Source organism: Schistocerca cancellata, chromosome 11 (genome assembly GCF_023864275.1).
Source record: "Schistocerca cancellata isolate TAMUIC-IGC-003103 chromosome 11, iqSchCanc2.1, whole genome shotgun sequence".
NCBI classification, from domain to species: domain Eukaryota; kingdom Metazoa; phylum Arthropoda; class Insecta; order Orthoptera; family Acrididae; genus Schistocerca; species Schistocerca cancellata.
This window is the reverse complement of record NC_064636.1, coordinates 110,343,568-110,358,008: the sequence shown is the minus strand read 5'-3', so window position 1 is coordinate 110,358,008 and position 14,441 is coordinate 110,343,568. Positions and strand designations below refer to the sequence as shown.

The 14,441-nt window shown below is 46.8% G+C and overlaps 1 protein-coding gene across 2 annotated transcripts in view; it reads right to left on the bottom strand.

Moving 5' to 3' along the window:
• Positions 1-14,441, bottom strand: part of LOC126108753 (uncharacterized) — a 120,316-nt gene that overhangs the window by 96,562 nt on the left and 9,313 nt on the right. The gene's annotated exons all lie outside the window — the stretch shown is intronic.

Here is a 14,441-nt window from a genome sequence, read left to right as displayed (position 1 = left end):
TTACATATTCAGTAAGATCTTTTTGTTCATCTCAGTACAGCACCAACAGCATTAACAAACTTAATTTTGCGAATAGAAAGCACTGTTACAAACTGCTGTGCACGAGAATAAAAAGTTGACTAAAAACACTTACAATACTGTTTGGGATGCTAGTCGGGTTTTCACGTGGTGTTATGAAATCTTCCAGATGAGCCACTCCTCTCACTCTGGCACATTGTTATTATTATTATTTTTCTTGCTTTTCTCAGACGTTATGTCTGGTCAAAAATGGAAAGTAGCACAGACCTTGATCAAGCGTGACTTCCTTTTAACTGTACGGTATATATTACACTGCATTTAGGAACTTTAGGGTAATTGAACGTGTATCAGTAATTACAGATTTCTGTAGTTGTATATATACGTTTGGATGTAGCTGTATCGCGTTGATGTACTGGTGGATATTGTGTGGTATGACTCCTGTAGTTGATAGTATAATTGGTATGATGTCAACTTTATCCTGATACCACATGTCCTTGACTTCCTCAGCCAGTTGGATGTATTTTTCAATTTTTTCTCCTGTTTTCTTCTGTATATTTGTTGTATTGGGTATGGATATTTCGATTAGTTGTGTTAATTTCTTCTTTTTATTGGTGAGTATGATGTCAGGTTTGTTATGTGGTGTTGTTTTATCTGTTATAATGGTTCTGTTCCAGTATAATTTGTATTCATCATTCTCCAGTACATTTTGTGATGCATACTTGTATGTGGACACGTGTTGTTTTATTACTTTATGTTGTATGGCAAGTTGTTGATGTAATATTTTTGCTACATTGTAACTGTTAAATAATTTAGTTAGATGTGAATGTGTTGAGGTGAACTTCTTTAGCCAGAAATTTGCTATTTCATCTTTTCCAGGGGCTTTCCAACTGTGAGTACAATTAATTGCTCAGGTGACTTCATGTTGCAAGATTATCACTTCAGGCATTTGTGGTATCATCTTGTATGTGTCTGTTTCTGCTTGTATCCACCGTGCATGCCTGTTATGTTGTACCGGGTTTGACCATATGTTGCTCCAGAAGTGTTCCATGTCTGTTATGTTTGGTGGATTGTCTATTTTAATGTGTGTGTTATCTATTGTCTGGTAAAATTTCTTTTAGTTTGTGTTGAATGTTTGATTTTGTTTCCTTCTATTTTCACTTTTTTTCTATCTTCTAAGTCGTTTGGTCAATGCTTGTAATTTCTGCTTCTTTTCGTATAATTGCTCTATAGTTTCTTGTTGTGAGATTTTACCTAACCTTTTTCGTTTTTTTTCTGACATTTCATTTCCTATAAATTGTGTTAGCTGTCCGATGTCTTTTCTCAGTTTTTCTATTCTGATCTGTAGCCTGTGTAGCCATGCTGGTTTTGTGGGTTTCTTCTGTGTGTTGGTTGGTTCTGATCTCTGCCTAGTGTGTATATTTAGTTTAGTGAGTGCTCCTATATAAACCAGTGGTTGTAACTCTTCCATAGTTGTGTTTTCATTTATTTTGTTGTGTATGATTGTGTTGACAGTTGTTATTGTTGTTTCGACTTGTGGGTTATTTGGCGGTCTATGCAAGAATGGTCTAATGTCTGTATTTGTGTCTTTGTATTCTATATATGTCAGCTGAAATTTTTCTTCTATATCTAACATGTGTGTCACTTCGTGTTCTATTTGTGCTTGTTCTGGTGGCTGTCTTAAGATTTCGTTTTCCTCTGATTGTTTAATTGATGCATGTTGGTCTTTGTTTGTTTGCTCTGGGATGTTTGAGTCCATTACTGTATTTTGTTCTTCTTCTAATTGCACATTATTTTGTTCCAGTATTTGTTGTACTTGGTGTTTGATGTTTTCTAATTCTGACTGGGGTATCCTGTTATTTTTTATTATTACACGGACCTGATCAGCTAGTCGTTGTTCTGTTAAAAATTTTAATTCTGGTTGTCTGGTAATAAATTTTGTGTATACTTGTGATCTATATCCAGTTGTGTTGGTTCCTAAGTTTGTTGCTTGGTAATAACCGAATGTGAGGTGTCGGTTAACTTCATCTGACCATCTCATCCTCTGTCTTTGTTTTCCTTCTAGGGTGGTTGCAGGAAGCATATCCTGCAAAACACCTCTATTTGGATTTAAATCATTTTCCAGTTGGCTAGCAGTGTCGTTACCATTGTGGGCGGGCATAGGGTTCAAGCGTCGTCCCCGACCATGACGGCTCTTGTCTGAGGCTTCTTTAGTTCTGTCCTGAACCAAATAATCACACTAAAAGGGGGGTTAGCCCTATTAGTTGTTTGTTCTTTTCGTCGCCTTTTACGACTGGCAGAACATACCAGAGGCCTATTCTTTTCCCGGGCCTCCACAGGGTTTATTATTATTATTATTATTATTATTATTATTATTATTATTATTATTATTATTATTATTATTATTATTATTATTATTTTCCAGCTCAGCACTGTAGTGAGACCTCAAAGTTGAAAATTTTGTCTTGCAGTCACTGGCAGTTAAATCTTGCAATACTTGGGTCACTTTTGTCACTACACGATCTAGACTATCTTCCCTTGCATTCTAGGAAATACAAGATGTTTCAGTGCCACTTCTCTACACGTGTATGTATCTACCCGTGTCTACATGTAATATAAAGGTGCAAGGACCACAAAGAATATTATACGAGTTTCAAATTTACCTCGTTGCGGTACAGCGGTGTTCCGTATCTATCAGTATGTTTTCGTCCTGGTACACAGAAACCGGGGCAGTGGTAGAATTCTTTGTCCATTCCATTTCTAAAAAATACCACAGGATTACAAAATACAAATAATTACATTCTTTGTGACAATACCAAAAAGTGCGACATTTATTAGCAAGTGATGATGAATACTCACTATGAGAGTTTAGTGTAAAAATTTGCTGTTTGTCTTCTTCTGGAAATCCAAAACCGTAAACAAATACGGTGCAGCTACGGCTTCTGCACATCCGCAATATTCCGTGTACTCAGAATTTTAGAGCTCCGCACTCAGCGTAGTCTGTCGATCGTTGACGACACTGATCCACTCGCGTCGTTGTCGGCTGCCAATTCACGTGCAGGCCCCGGATGTGCACTCAAATCGCATAGTCAATTTTGAACAGAAAGTTGTTCGTGTAAAATTGGCTTTATATAGGTCAAAGAAGAGTAGTTGCTGACAGTTAGCGAAAACCAACTGGACTGCTGTTTCCAATCTGAGTAAATTGTCAGTCAGAGATCGTACTTCCCGGAAGCCACACTGATACGGGGACAAAAGGCCCCGAGTTTCGAATACCCGACATAATCAGAAGCTAACTGTCCTTTCAAGCAAATTACAAAGTATGTTCGTCACACTAATCAGGTAGAAGCCGCTGAGAGACATTGGGTTCTTCACAGGCTTAAGGACGAGGATAACTATACTGTCTCGCCATTGCAAGGGGAAGGCACCTTCAAGTCAAATGCAGTTGGTGACCCTGAGGAGATGTTGCCTCTGGATAGTGTCCAAGTGTCGGATCATCTGGTTGTAGATGGAATCCGGGCCTGGGGCCCTGTCACGTGATGAGGTAAAAGCCTGCAAGAATTTCTGTTTAGTGAAGAGTTCATTATAGGGTTCAACGTGGTGGGGGTTGTAACGAAGTGGGGTCTGTTCAACTTTGTGTTTCTGCTAGAGAAAGATAGCAGGATAGGAAAAGGACACCGATGTCGCTGCTATGTGTATTGCAAGGTGTTCTGCACAGACAAATGGATCAGCACACAGAGCACCTCGGAGGATAAGACCCCAGACAGCCGACTGTCGTCGACTGTTACAGAGCTCAGACAAAACCTGTGGTAAAGAGGCGTATCTCCCCAGGAAGGAGACATAGCGCTCCTAGCATTCTTTTTTACTCTGCTTAATAAGGTAGTAAGCATTAACACAAACACACAAAAGCGAGGAGGGTGGTCTACGAAGGGCGCCGTTCGATCACTGCAGCACCCGTCGGCAGTCCTGGACAATGTTTGCTAGATCCTCGGTACGGTCAGTAACAAGGAGGGCGTGTGGGAGGGGAATGGAAGTGCCAGCAGCATGAAGAATAGTGACAGAGACGCCCTGCACAACCGCATCAATGCAATTAGATAGAGAGGTGTCAAAGTGCACAGCAGACATATATAAAGGCTAACTGGCGCTGCAGAATGCCCAATATGGGAGACCATCTGCCTGGCAGTGACAGGGGAGCTATAGAAACTGCAATTATGGTGACTGTCACAAACATCGTCACGGGGTGACCGTGTATGGAAGCCACTAGAGCAGGGCATGAGATTGTGAAATCAATAGCAGTATAGGTGTCACGAGTGGCATTGAAGTGGGTAAGACAACCGTCATTGTGGAGACACAAATTAAAATCTGTGATAAGGTTGGTCAATTAGAAGACCCCTACCCATCACAGTGGCACTCCCCCACAGGGTGCGGGTGCACCGAAGTCCCCGAGGAGGAAATACGGGAGCGGGAGCTGCCGTAGTAAGGTAAGACAGTTCGACATAAGGAACTGGCCTACCTGGAGGGAGGTAGACTTTGCAAACCGTGACTGCTGCAGTCCTTTGCACTCAAACCACTACTGCTTCCAGGTTGGTACCCAGTCACTGATGACACCAGCACAAACCAAAGTGCAGACGCCTCCAGATGCTATCCCAGAGCCAGCACGATTCCGACCGAATGTCCGATAACCACAAAACATTAGAGAGCAGTCACCACGAAAGTGTGTTTCTCGAAGAGCGACCCGGAACACAGAATAATAGGAAACAAGTTATCGTATTTCCGGCAGGTGACGCTAATATCTGTTACAATTCCACCGGATTCTCGTGGGGCGAGAGGTTAGACGTAAAGAAGCCGAGGGCAGGTCACGTCACTCGGTCAGTGGTCGTCACCGACAAGAGTGGGGTAACGTCCGTAAATAAGGTGTCAGACTCTGATTACGAGGGGGCAGATGGCGCCTCCAGGGGCACTGCAGAGGGTCCTCGTCCTGCGACTTATGTTGCTTCTTCTTCTTCTTCTTCTTCTTCTTCTTCTTCTTCTTCCTTCTTCTTCTTCTTCTTTTTCAGAGGTGGGGGAGAGCAGGGCGCAGAAGGAGAACAGGGTTTCTGCTAGATCTGGAACTGAAAGGGAGCAACCGACCTCGGAGCACACAGACGGTGCATTTCGTGTCCAAGTTGTGGTAGCAGGCTCCCACCCCGAGCACTTCTTTGGCCGGGGAGGGGGAGCGGCTCCCAGAAGGTGGGACGTGGGAACGGCAGAGGAGAGGGAGACAGGGCTGGGGTAAGGAAGAGGTAGGAGTGGGAAAGAATGTAACAGAGGCAAAAGGTGAAGAATGTGACAGTGGATGGAATCTACCATATTTTGGCAAGCCTCACCATACAATAGGCACTCCGGGGACTCGTATTCTCGGATCTTCGTTTCTCGCTTGTAAGCTTGGCAATCTGGTGAGCAAGGAGAGTGGCGGTCAACGTAATTGACACACACAGCTGGCAAAACACAGGGGGCTTCCCTCAGGGAGTGGGTATCCACAGTCACAACTCGGGGGTGGGGGGTGGGTCCAGCGTACAGCTGGAAGACATATGCCCAAAACCCAAGCACCGAAATTGCCGCACGGGTAGTGGGATGTACAGCTTCACATCACATCTGTAGCATATAAACTCTACCATATCTGGGAGGGTATCTCACTCGAGACAGAATGCAGGGGGTTGTACGAGATGATGATGATTGGTTTGTGGGGCACCCAACTGTGTGGTTATCAACACCCGTACAAAGTCCCAATGTTTACACAGTCCAATCTAGTCACTGTCACAAACGATGATGATAACACAAACACCCAGTCCCCAGGCAGAGAAAATCCCCAACCAGGACGGGAATTGAACCCGGGACCCCGTTATACAGAGGCCGCAACACCAGCCACTAGACCACGAGCTGCAGTATAAGAGCGGTTGTCTTTACAGCCGTTCTGCCCGCGTAAACAAAATAAACACCACAATGCTCCAGATTAGCTCGGAGTTCCTCCTCAATTTGCAGAGATGAGGTCCCTATTAAAAAAAAAAAATTATCACTCCCTAGACCATATTCAAAGACTGGTGTGGAGTAGCAGACACTGGGACATTGCCGAGACGATCGCAAGCACGAAGAGCTGCAGACTGGGCGACAGGGCAAGCTTCGATTAACAGGGAGCCCGACCGCAGCTTACCGGGAGACTTGTTCTCAATATTATTCACAAAAAACAATGACTGTGACGGTGACTGTGTCTCTGTCTGTCCTAGTACAGACCAGGTAATGGGGAAAGTGTTTCATCCCAAGACGGCGAGCCTGGCCCTCCTCCCGAGGTGTAGCCACGGAAGGGAAAGCTGCCGGGTCATACGATGCAGCGTTCAATGATCCTTTACCATTCAAAGAGACAGCTGTTTGAGAACGGAAACACTTTAGCAGCTCGATACACTTTGTGCACCGAGAATCCGCCCCGAGATCCCCACTCCGATCGGGGCCTCCCCGTGGGCACCACACGGCCACAGCAAAGGCCATTGCAGGAAGTCCCAATGCTCCAGTTTGGCATACATGCGGAGGGGACAGCTCAGGTGTCAGTAGTGTGATCCCTGTGTTCTCAGGGGGCTCAGCCAGATGGGTACGTAACAGCCCGACCACACAGACTGGCTACACAAGCTGCCGGTGACCTAGGGGGTGCAGGGGGGCTACGGCGGGGAAGGAAGGGGAGGAGAGGATCCGTGCCACAGATGCTAGGAAGGGAGTTCTTCCCCAAATGGCTCGGACTCAAAACAGAATTTAGAAGTGGAGGTCAAATCGCAAGTGTGGATCTAAACGCCGAAAAAGATTAAGGAGAACAGGCAGGAGGAACGAAATTGCAAGCAATACAGGGAACTAGGTGGATACCCAGGTTGAAACAAATCTGAACACAGAGAGAGGGGAAGGAGGGGACAGCGAGGAAGGAGCACTGGTAGGGAGGGAGGGGCAGGGTGAAGGAGATGCAGTCAGTGGAGGAAGAATGGGCTGCAATATCTCAGGGTCCCATGTGCTCCATGCCCAAACTCACAAAAGAACCGTGAGCCTCCTGGGTGGTAGTGTGGAGGAAAGAATGGTGAATTGCCTTCCTTGCTCTTAATTTTGCAGACCTACCGAGGATGGAAGTACACCACCACAATCCGACAACCTTCCTTCCCTCGCGTTGCTAACCTCCACCCGTATCTTTCTACCCTGTTGTAACTCCAGAACAGAATTTATCCCTCAATATGGTTCTACTGTACTTAGATGTGCTATACAAACATAATATTTGTTCTTAATACATGTTCTTTAAGAATAAACATTAATGTTATACCATTAAAAGACTACTTTTAACAGCTGCAATTAGTCGTAGAGAAAATTAAATTTAGTGTAATTTTTCACTTGTGGAGACTCACTAGATACTGTGGTTTTCAACATGCTGAAGAAAAACTTGAAAATGTGATCTTTACACGACACCCCCCCCCCCCACCCAAAAAAAAAATCACACCCCACTGGTCACAATTTTTAGTGTTACTCATGACTCCCCCACCCCCACTCTCTCTGTACAGTAATTTTAACTTTGTAGAATGTGTATTTTCTAATGGATAATCAGAAAAGTGAGACATCACGGAGAATAAATTGTTTAAAAATTCCACAGACTGACATTTGTAGTACTCTAAAGGATAGACCTCTTCAAAAAAGCAAATCATTACAATTTTTTATTCATTACAGCAAGATATGGCAACTATTAACTTTGAAGGTACTGGTATGTTAATCGGTAGATAATTTCATTCATTGATCGATCAGCTACATCGCATAAATTTAACACCATGACTGGGATGTGACACGTTATTTTTCTATGACTTACACTGTACTTATCCTCCCAAACTTGTACAAAAGTAAATCACCCGTGCCTTATCTTTCCCAGTCTCCCACCACCTCCCAAAGTCCCAGCATCTGGCCACAGAGGAGTATTCCCCTCGTAAATCAGTACCACACAGGACTGGAGCGATTTTATTACATTCTCCGCCTATCCCTTATCGCGTCCTGAAATGAGAAACGTCCTACCCACTACTTCCCACCCCTTCCACAGTAGTATTCCACTGTCCACCGAATCTACACAATATTCTTGTCCATCCCTACACATCCCCTGCTCCCAAGCTTACCTCTTGGCTCATAGCCTGTAATAGACCTAGATGCAAGACCTGCCCCATACATCTTCCCACAGCCACCTACTCCAGTCTGGTCACAAACATCACCTATCCCATCAGAGGCAGGGCTATCTGTGAAACAAGTTGTGATCCACAAGCTAAGCTGCAACCACTGTGCTGCATTCTTTGTGGGCATGACAACAACAAGCTGTCTGTCCGCACTAATGGTCACCGACAAACTGTGGGCAAGAAACAAGTGGACCACTCTGCTTCTGATCACACGGCCAAATATGTTATCTTTTATTTAAATGACTGCTTCACGACCTGTGCAATATGGATCCTTCTCACCACACCAGCTTTTCCGAATTGTGCAGGTGGGGACATTCCCTGCAATATAACCTATGTTTCTTTAACTCTCTTGGCCTCAACCTTTGTTAGTCATTGTCCTCACTCATCCAGCCCCTTCCCTGTTCCCATCCCAGCACCACATAACCCTCATTCCACCATCGTACCCAGTCATTTTACTTCTCTCCTTTACTGCTAGATGCCTCTTCCCTGCCCCTTCTAATCTCCTGACTGCACATAGTTTCCCTACCCTCTCACGACCTTGTCCTTATGTGCTCCCCAACAGCACTTCACTGTCCGCCACCCCTACCCTGCTATCTATCTCCCTCCCTGCCTCAGCCTCCTCCTTACCTGCACCAAGTCGCCTCATGAACTGGTGCTGCAGCTCACAGTGCGGCTACAGTTGCCTGAGACTATAGTCGTGTGTGTGTGTGTGTGTGTGTGTGTGTGTGTGTGTGTGTGTGTGTATGCGCGCGCGCATTTTTTTGTTATAGTTTTTAGGGCGCAAAACTGCTAAGGTCATCAGCCCCCGGTCTGTGACTTAGGAAAAGGTAAAAAACAAAACTGGAAACCAGCAGGAATGGCAACGAAACTCAAAAAGCTGGAGAAACTAAAAACAGAAGGAAAGCTTAAAAAACCACTACAGAAGGGGGGTTGGTTGTCCCCAAAAAGAGCTTCAAATGACTGACGTCATCTCACTGACACTAATAAACTCTAGAGTGCATGTCTGCTAAAATGGAAGACATGTCAGGCAACAGCTGTAGACAGACGCGTAACGGAGTAAAATAGGGGCACTCAAGTAAAAGGTGTCTTACCGTCCACAGCTGAGAGCAGTGAGGACAGAGTAGGGAGGATCGCTGGTTAAAAGATGTTGATGGCTAAAAAGACAGTGCCCTATCCGGAGTCTAAGTTAAAATTACCTCCTCCCAACGACGAGTTCGGGAGGAAGAGGTCCAAGCACAGGGAAGAGCTTTCACGTCCTGCAATTTATTATTGGGAAGTGTCAACCAATGTGTGTGCCATAAAAGAGCAACACGACGACTTAAAACACTCCGTAGATCGGCAGAGGGAATCGTGCGAATAGCTGGCTGAAGAAGAGAGACTGCAGCCTTCGCTGCTATATCGGCCGCCTCATTTCCACAGATAACAACGTGTCCTGGGATCCAGAGGAACGCCACAGAGACGCCCCCCCAGGGGAGCAAGTGGAGGCAGTCCTGAATCCGGTGGACCAGAGGGTGGACAGGGTAGAGAGCTTGGAGACTGAGGAGAGAGCTGAGAGAGTCTGAACAGATAACATACTGTATCTGCTGATGGCGGCGGATGTATTGCACAGCCTGGAGATCAGCGTAAAGCTCCGCAGTATAGACCGAACACTGGTCGGGAAGCCGAAATCGATTTGGGGTGTCGCCAACAATATTGGCACTCCCAACTCCAAACGACGTTTTTGAGCCATCAGTGTAAATAAATGTGGCTTCCTTCATTTGTGCACATAGAGCAGCACATGCCCAACGATAAACAAGTGAAGGGGTACCATCTTTGCGAAACTGACAAAGGTCACGGAGCAGGCAGGTCCAGGGACGGAGCCAAGGTGGTGCTGTACCCCAAGTTGTCAAGAAAGTTTTAGGAAAGCGGAAGGAAAGAGAATGGAGCAGTTGACGGAAGCGGACTCCCGATGGTAGTAGGGAGGAAGGGCAGCCTACATACCCTAAATCCAAGGAGGCGTCAAAAAAAAAATATCATGGGCCGGATTAGCAGGCATGGAAGACAGATGGCTAGCATAAGGACTCAGAAGGACAGCTCGCCGATTGGACAGCGGAGGTTCAGCAGTCTCAGCATAAAGGCTTTCCACAGGGCTGGTGGAAAAAGCTCCAGACACTAAACGTAATCCACGGTGGTGGATAGAGTCGAGACGCCGAAGAATAGACGGCCGAGCGGAGGAGTACACTATGCTTCCACAGTCCAATTTCGAGCGCACTAAGGCGCGACAGAGGCGGAGAAGGACCACTCTGTCCGCTCCCCAGGAGGTACCACTCAGGACACGGAGGGTGTTGAGGGATCGCAGACAGAGAGCCGAAAGATAGGAAACGTGGGAGGACCAGCACAGTTTTCTGTCAAACATAAGACCCAAGAATTTAGCGACGTCTGAAAACGGAAGGTTGAAAGGTTGTAGATGTAAGGAAGGTGGAAGAAACTCCATACCACGCCAAAAATTAACACAAACGTTCTTACTGGGAGAAAAGCAGAAGCCTGTTTCAATGCTCCAAGAGTGGAGGTGATCGAGGCACCGTTCAAGAAGGCTAGTCTGTTGAGAGCTGTAGCAGATCGCAAAATTGTCCACAAAGAGGGAGCCCGATACATCAGGAAGGAGACGATCCATAATTGGATTTATGGCAATCGCAAACAGTGCAACACTTAGCACGGAGCCCTGGGATACCCCGTTTTCTTGGGAGAAAGTACGGGAGACTAGTGTTCACCCGTACTTTAAATGTGCGCTCTGCCATAAATTCGCGAAGAAAAAGGGGCAGCCGACCTTGAAAGCCCCAAGAGAACAGTGTACGGAGGATGCCTGCTCTCCAACAGGTTATCATATGCTTTCTCCAGATCAAAAAATATCGCTAAAGTTTGGCGTTTCCGGAGAAAATTGTTCATGATATAAGTGGAGAGAGCAACAACATGGTCAATGGCAGAACGGTGCTTTCGGAAACCGCATTGAGCAGGACTCCAGCCACCAAGCTAAACGGCAATTCACCATACGCTCCAAAACCTTACATACACTACTCGTGAGAGAAATGTGGTGATAGCTAGAGGGGAGATGTTTGTCCATCGTCTGGGAAAAGTACTGTCGGTCCAAATTCGATTATAAAGGCGAAGGAGGTAACGCAGACTAGGGTATGATAAATGCAGCAACATTTGGATGTGGATACCATCCGGTCCTGGGGCGGAGGAGCGAGAAGATGAGAGTACATGCTGGAGTTCCCGCATGGAGAAAACAGTATTATAGCTTTCGCAATTCTGAGAGGAGAAAGCATGAGGTTGCACTTCCGTTGCACGTTTCTTCGGGAGAAACGCTGGTGGGTAATTTGAAGAGCTCGAAATCACAGCAAAGTGTTGACCCAATAAGTTAGAAATTGCGACGGGGTCCACTAATGTATCATGCACAACACTGAGCCCAGAGACCGGGGAGATAACCGTCAAATCCGACTCCAAACTTCCGAGAAGGGAGTGAAGGTGTTAAATGAGCTAGTAAAGAAGTCCCAGATTGCCTTCTTGCTATCGAGGATGACGCGACGGCATCGAGCACGGAACTGCTTATAGCGGATACAGTTGGCCAAAGTAGGATGGTTTCTGCAAACACGAAGAGCACGCCGCCAAACACGAAGAGCACGCCGCCGCTCACGTATTGCGTCACAGCATGCCTCATTCCACCAAGGAACTGGGGGGGGTGCCGGGGCAATTCAGAGGTGCGAGGTATTGAACATTCTGCAGCTGTAAGAATGTCTGTAATATGAGTGACCTCATCGTCGACACTAGGAAAGTGACGGTCATCGAATGTCGCTAGAGACGAAAAATGTGTCCAATCGGCTTGGGCATACTTCCAGTGTCGTGGGCGGATATATGGCAGTGCTGGCTGCAATCGAAGGACACATGGAAAGTAGTCACTCGAGTGTGTATCAACAAGGGCAAACCATTCGAAGCACCGAGCTAGCGGAACAGTACTGACTGAAAGGCCCAAATGAGAGAAATTTGTCGTGGAGGCAGACAAAAATGTAGGGTCCCCAGTGTTGAGGCAAACAAGATCCGCTTGGTGGAAGACGTCTATCAATAGTGAGCCACGCGGACAAGGATGTGGAGATCCCCAAAGCGGGCGGTGGGCGTTGAAGTCCCCAACCAGCAAATAGGGGGATGGAAGCTGACCAAGAAGATGAAGGAGATCAGCTCGTGCCATTGGTGTGGACGATGGAACGTATACAGTACAAATAGAGAAGGTGTATCCAGAAAGGGAAAGACAGACAGCGACAGCTTGGAAGGAAGTGATTAAGGGGATTGGGTGATAATGGAGAGTATCATGGAGAAGAATCACGAGTCCTCCACATGCTGGAGTGTCTTCAACAGATGGGAGATCAAATCGGACTGACTGAAAATGGGGGAAAACAAATCGGTCGTGGGGACGCAGCTTTGTCTCCTGAAGACAGAAGATGACTGGCAAGTAGGATCGTAAGAGGATTGACAATTCATCCCGATTGGCTCGAATGCTGCGGATATTCCAGTGGATAGTGAACATAGGGTGGACAGAAAATAGTGACCAAGGTTGCCCTCAACTCAACGACTGCTCAGAGCTTGCGACCAAAAGCGTTAAACGGCAGTCAGCCGAAGGCAGAAGATCCTGATCCATAGGTTGTTCAGGAGCAGCTCCTGCCACCAGTGATCAGTCGGTTGATCGGCCGCCAGCAGTGCGCCTCGGCGACACAGAAGACGGCCGAGGGCGGCTACCGCCAGGTGGTGCTGTAGGTGAGACACGCCGTGGCGGAGAAGGAGAGGAACTGGGTTTCTTATCAGCCTTCTTGGAAACAGGATGTTTAGATGAAGGAAGAACCGATGGTTGTGAAGTTGGGGTACATGAAAAATCTTCACGAGTAGGCTCTTTTTTGGAAGTTCGGGTGTCTGACTTTTGGGCTCGAGATTTAGCAGAACCCGATGAAGGGTGAGCCATAGAGTGAGCAGGCAAAAGTGGGGAGGTTGAACAGGCGATCTTTGCGCTGGCCGATCTGACAACCGTGGCACTAAAGGTGAAATCACAAGTCTGTGTGGCCGCCTCCTTTGTTGGCCGAGGAGAGGCAAGGACAGTGCTGTATTTACGTGTGAGGCACAGTGGGCTTTCGACTGGCGAATAATTTTCGAGCAGCAAAGGTCGACACCTTTTCCTTCACTCTGATTTCCTGAATGAGCTTTTCGTCTTTAAAAATGGGGCAATCTCTAGAGGAAGCAGCGTGGTCACCCCTACAGTTGATGCAACGAGGGGATGGAGGTGGACAAGCACCCTCATGGGCATCCTTGCCACACGTAACACATCTGGCTGGATTGGAACAGGACTGGCTGGTATGATTGAACCGCTGACACCGATAGCAACGCGTAGGGTTTGGGACTTAAGGGCGAACGGAAATTATCTCGTAGCCCGCTTTTATGTTCGATGGGAGTTGAACTCTGTCAAATGTCAAGAAGACAGTACGGGTTGGAACGATGTTCCTGTCAACCCTTTTCACAACTCGATGAACAGCCGTTACACCCTGGTCAGACAGGTAGTGTTGAATTTCCTCGTCGGACAATCCGTCGAGGGAGCATGTACAAACGACCCCACATGAGAAATTTAAACTGCGGTGCGCTTCCACCCGGACAGGGAAGGTGTGTAGCAGTGAAGTATGCAGCAATTTTTGTGCCTGGAGGGCACTGACTGTTTCTAACAACAAGTGCCATTTCGTAATCTGGAACAAGACTTTACAGGACCTACAATTGCGTAGACACCTTTCTGAATAATGAAAGGGTTGCCCGTGGAGAAGTCGTGACCTTCGTCAGACCGAGAAACAACAAGGAACTGTGGCAACGATGGAAGAACTGTCTGTGGCTGAGAGTCATTGAACTTACGCTTGTGAGCAGGCATAGTAGAAGATGAAGAAACCATTGCGGAAGAATCCCCCACGATTACCGAAGTCTCCAATGGCGCACTCCTCCCTTGTGGGGGCCATCTCTGAGGGCACTCCTGCCTTAGGTGATGGTTCACACCTCAGGTCACACCTCCCGAGAAATGGACGGAGGGACCAATCGGCACTTTCGGAAGGTATCAGCTCGGGTAATCACCCCTCCCTGGGCCTGACGTTACCAGGGGGTACGTACGTGTCCTACCTGTCTAACCCGGGGTGGGGAATTACGTGTTATCCCGTC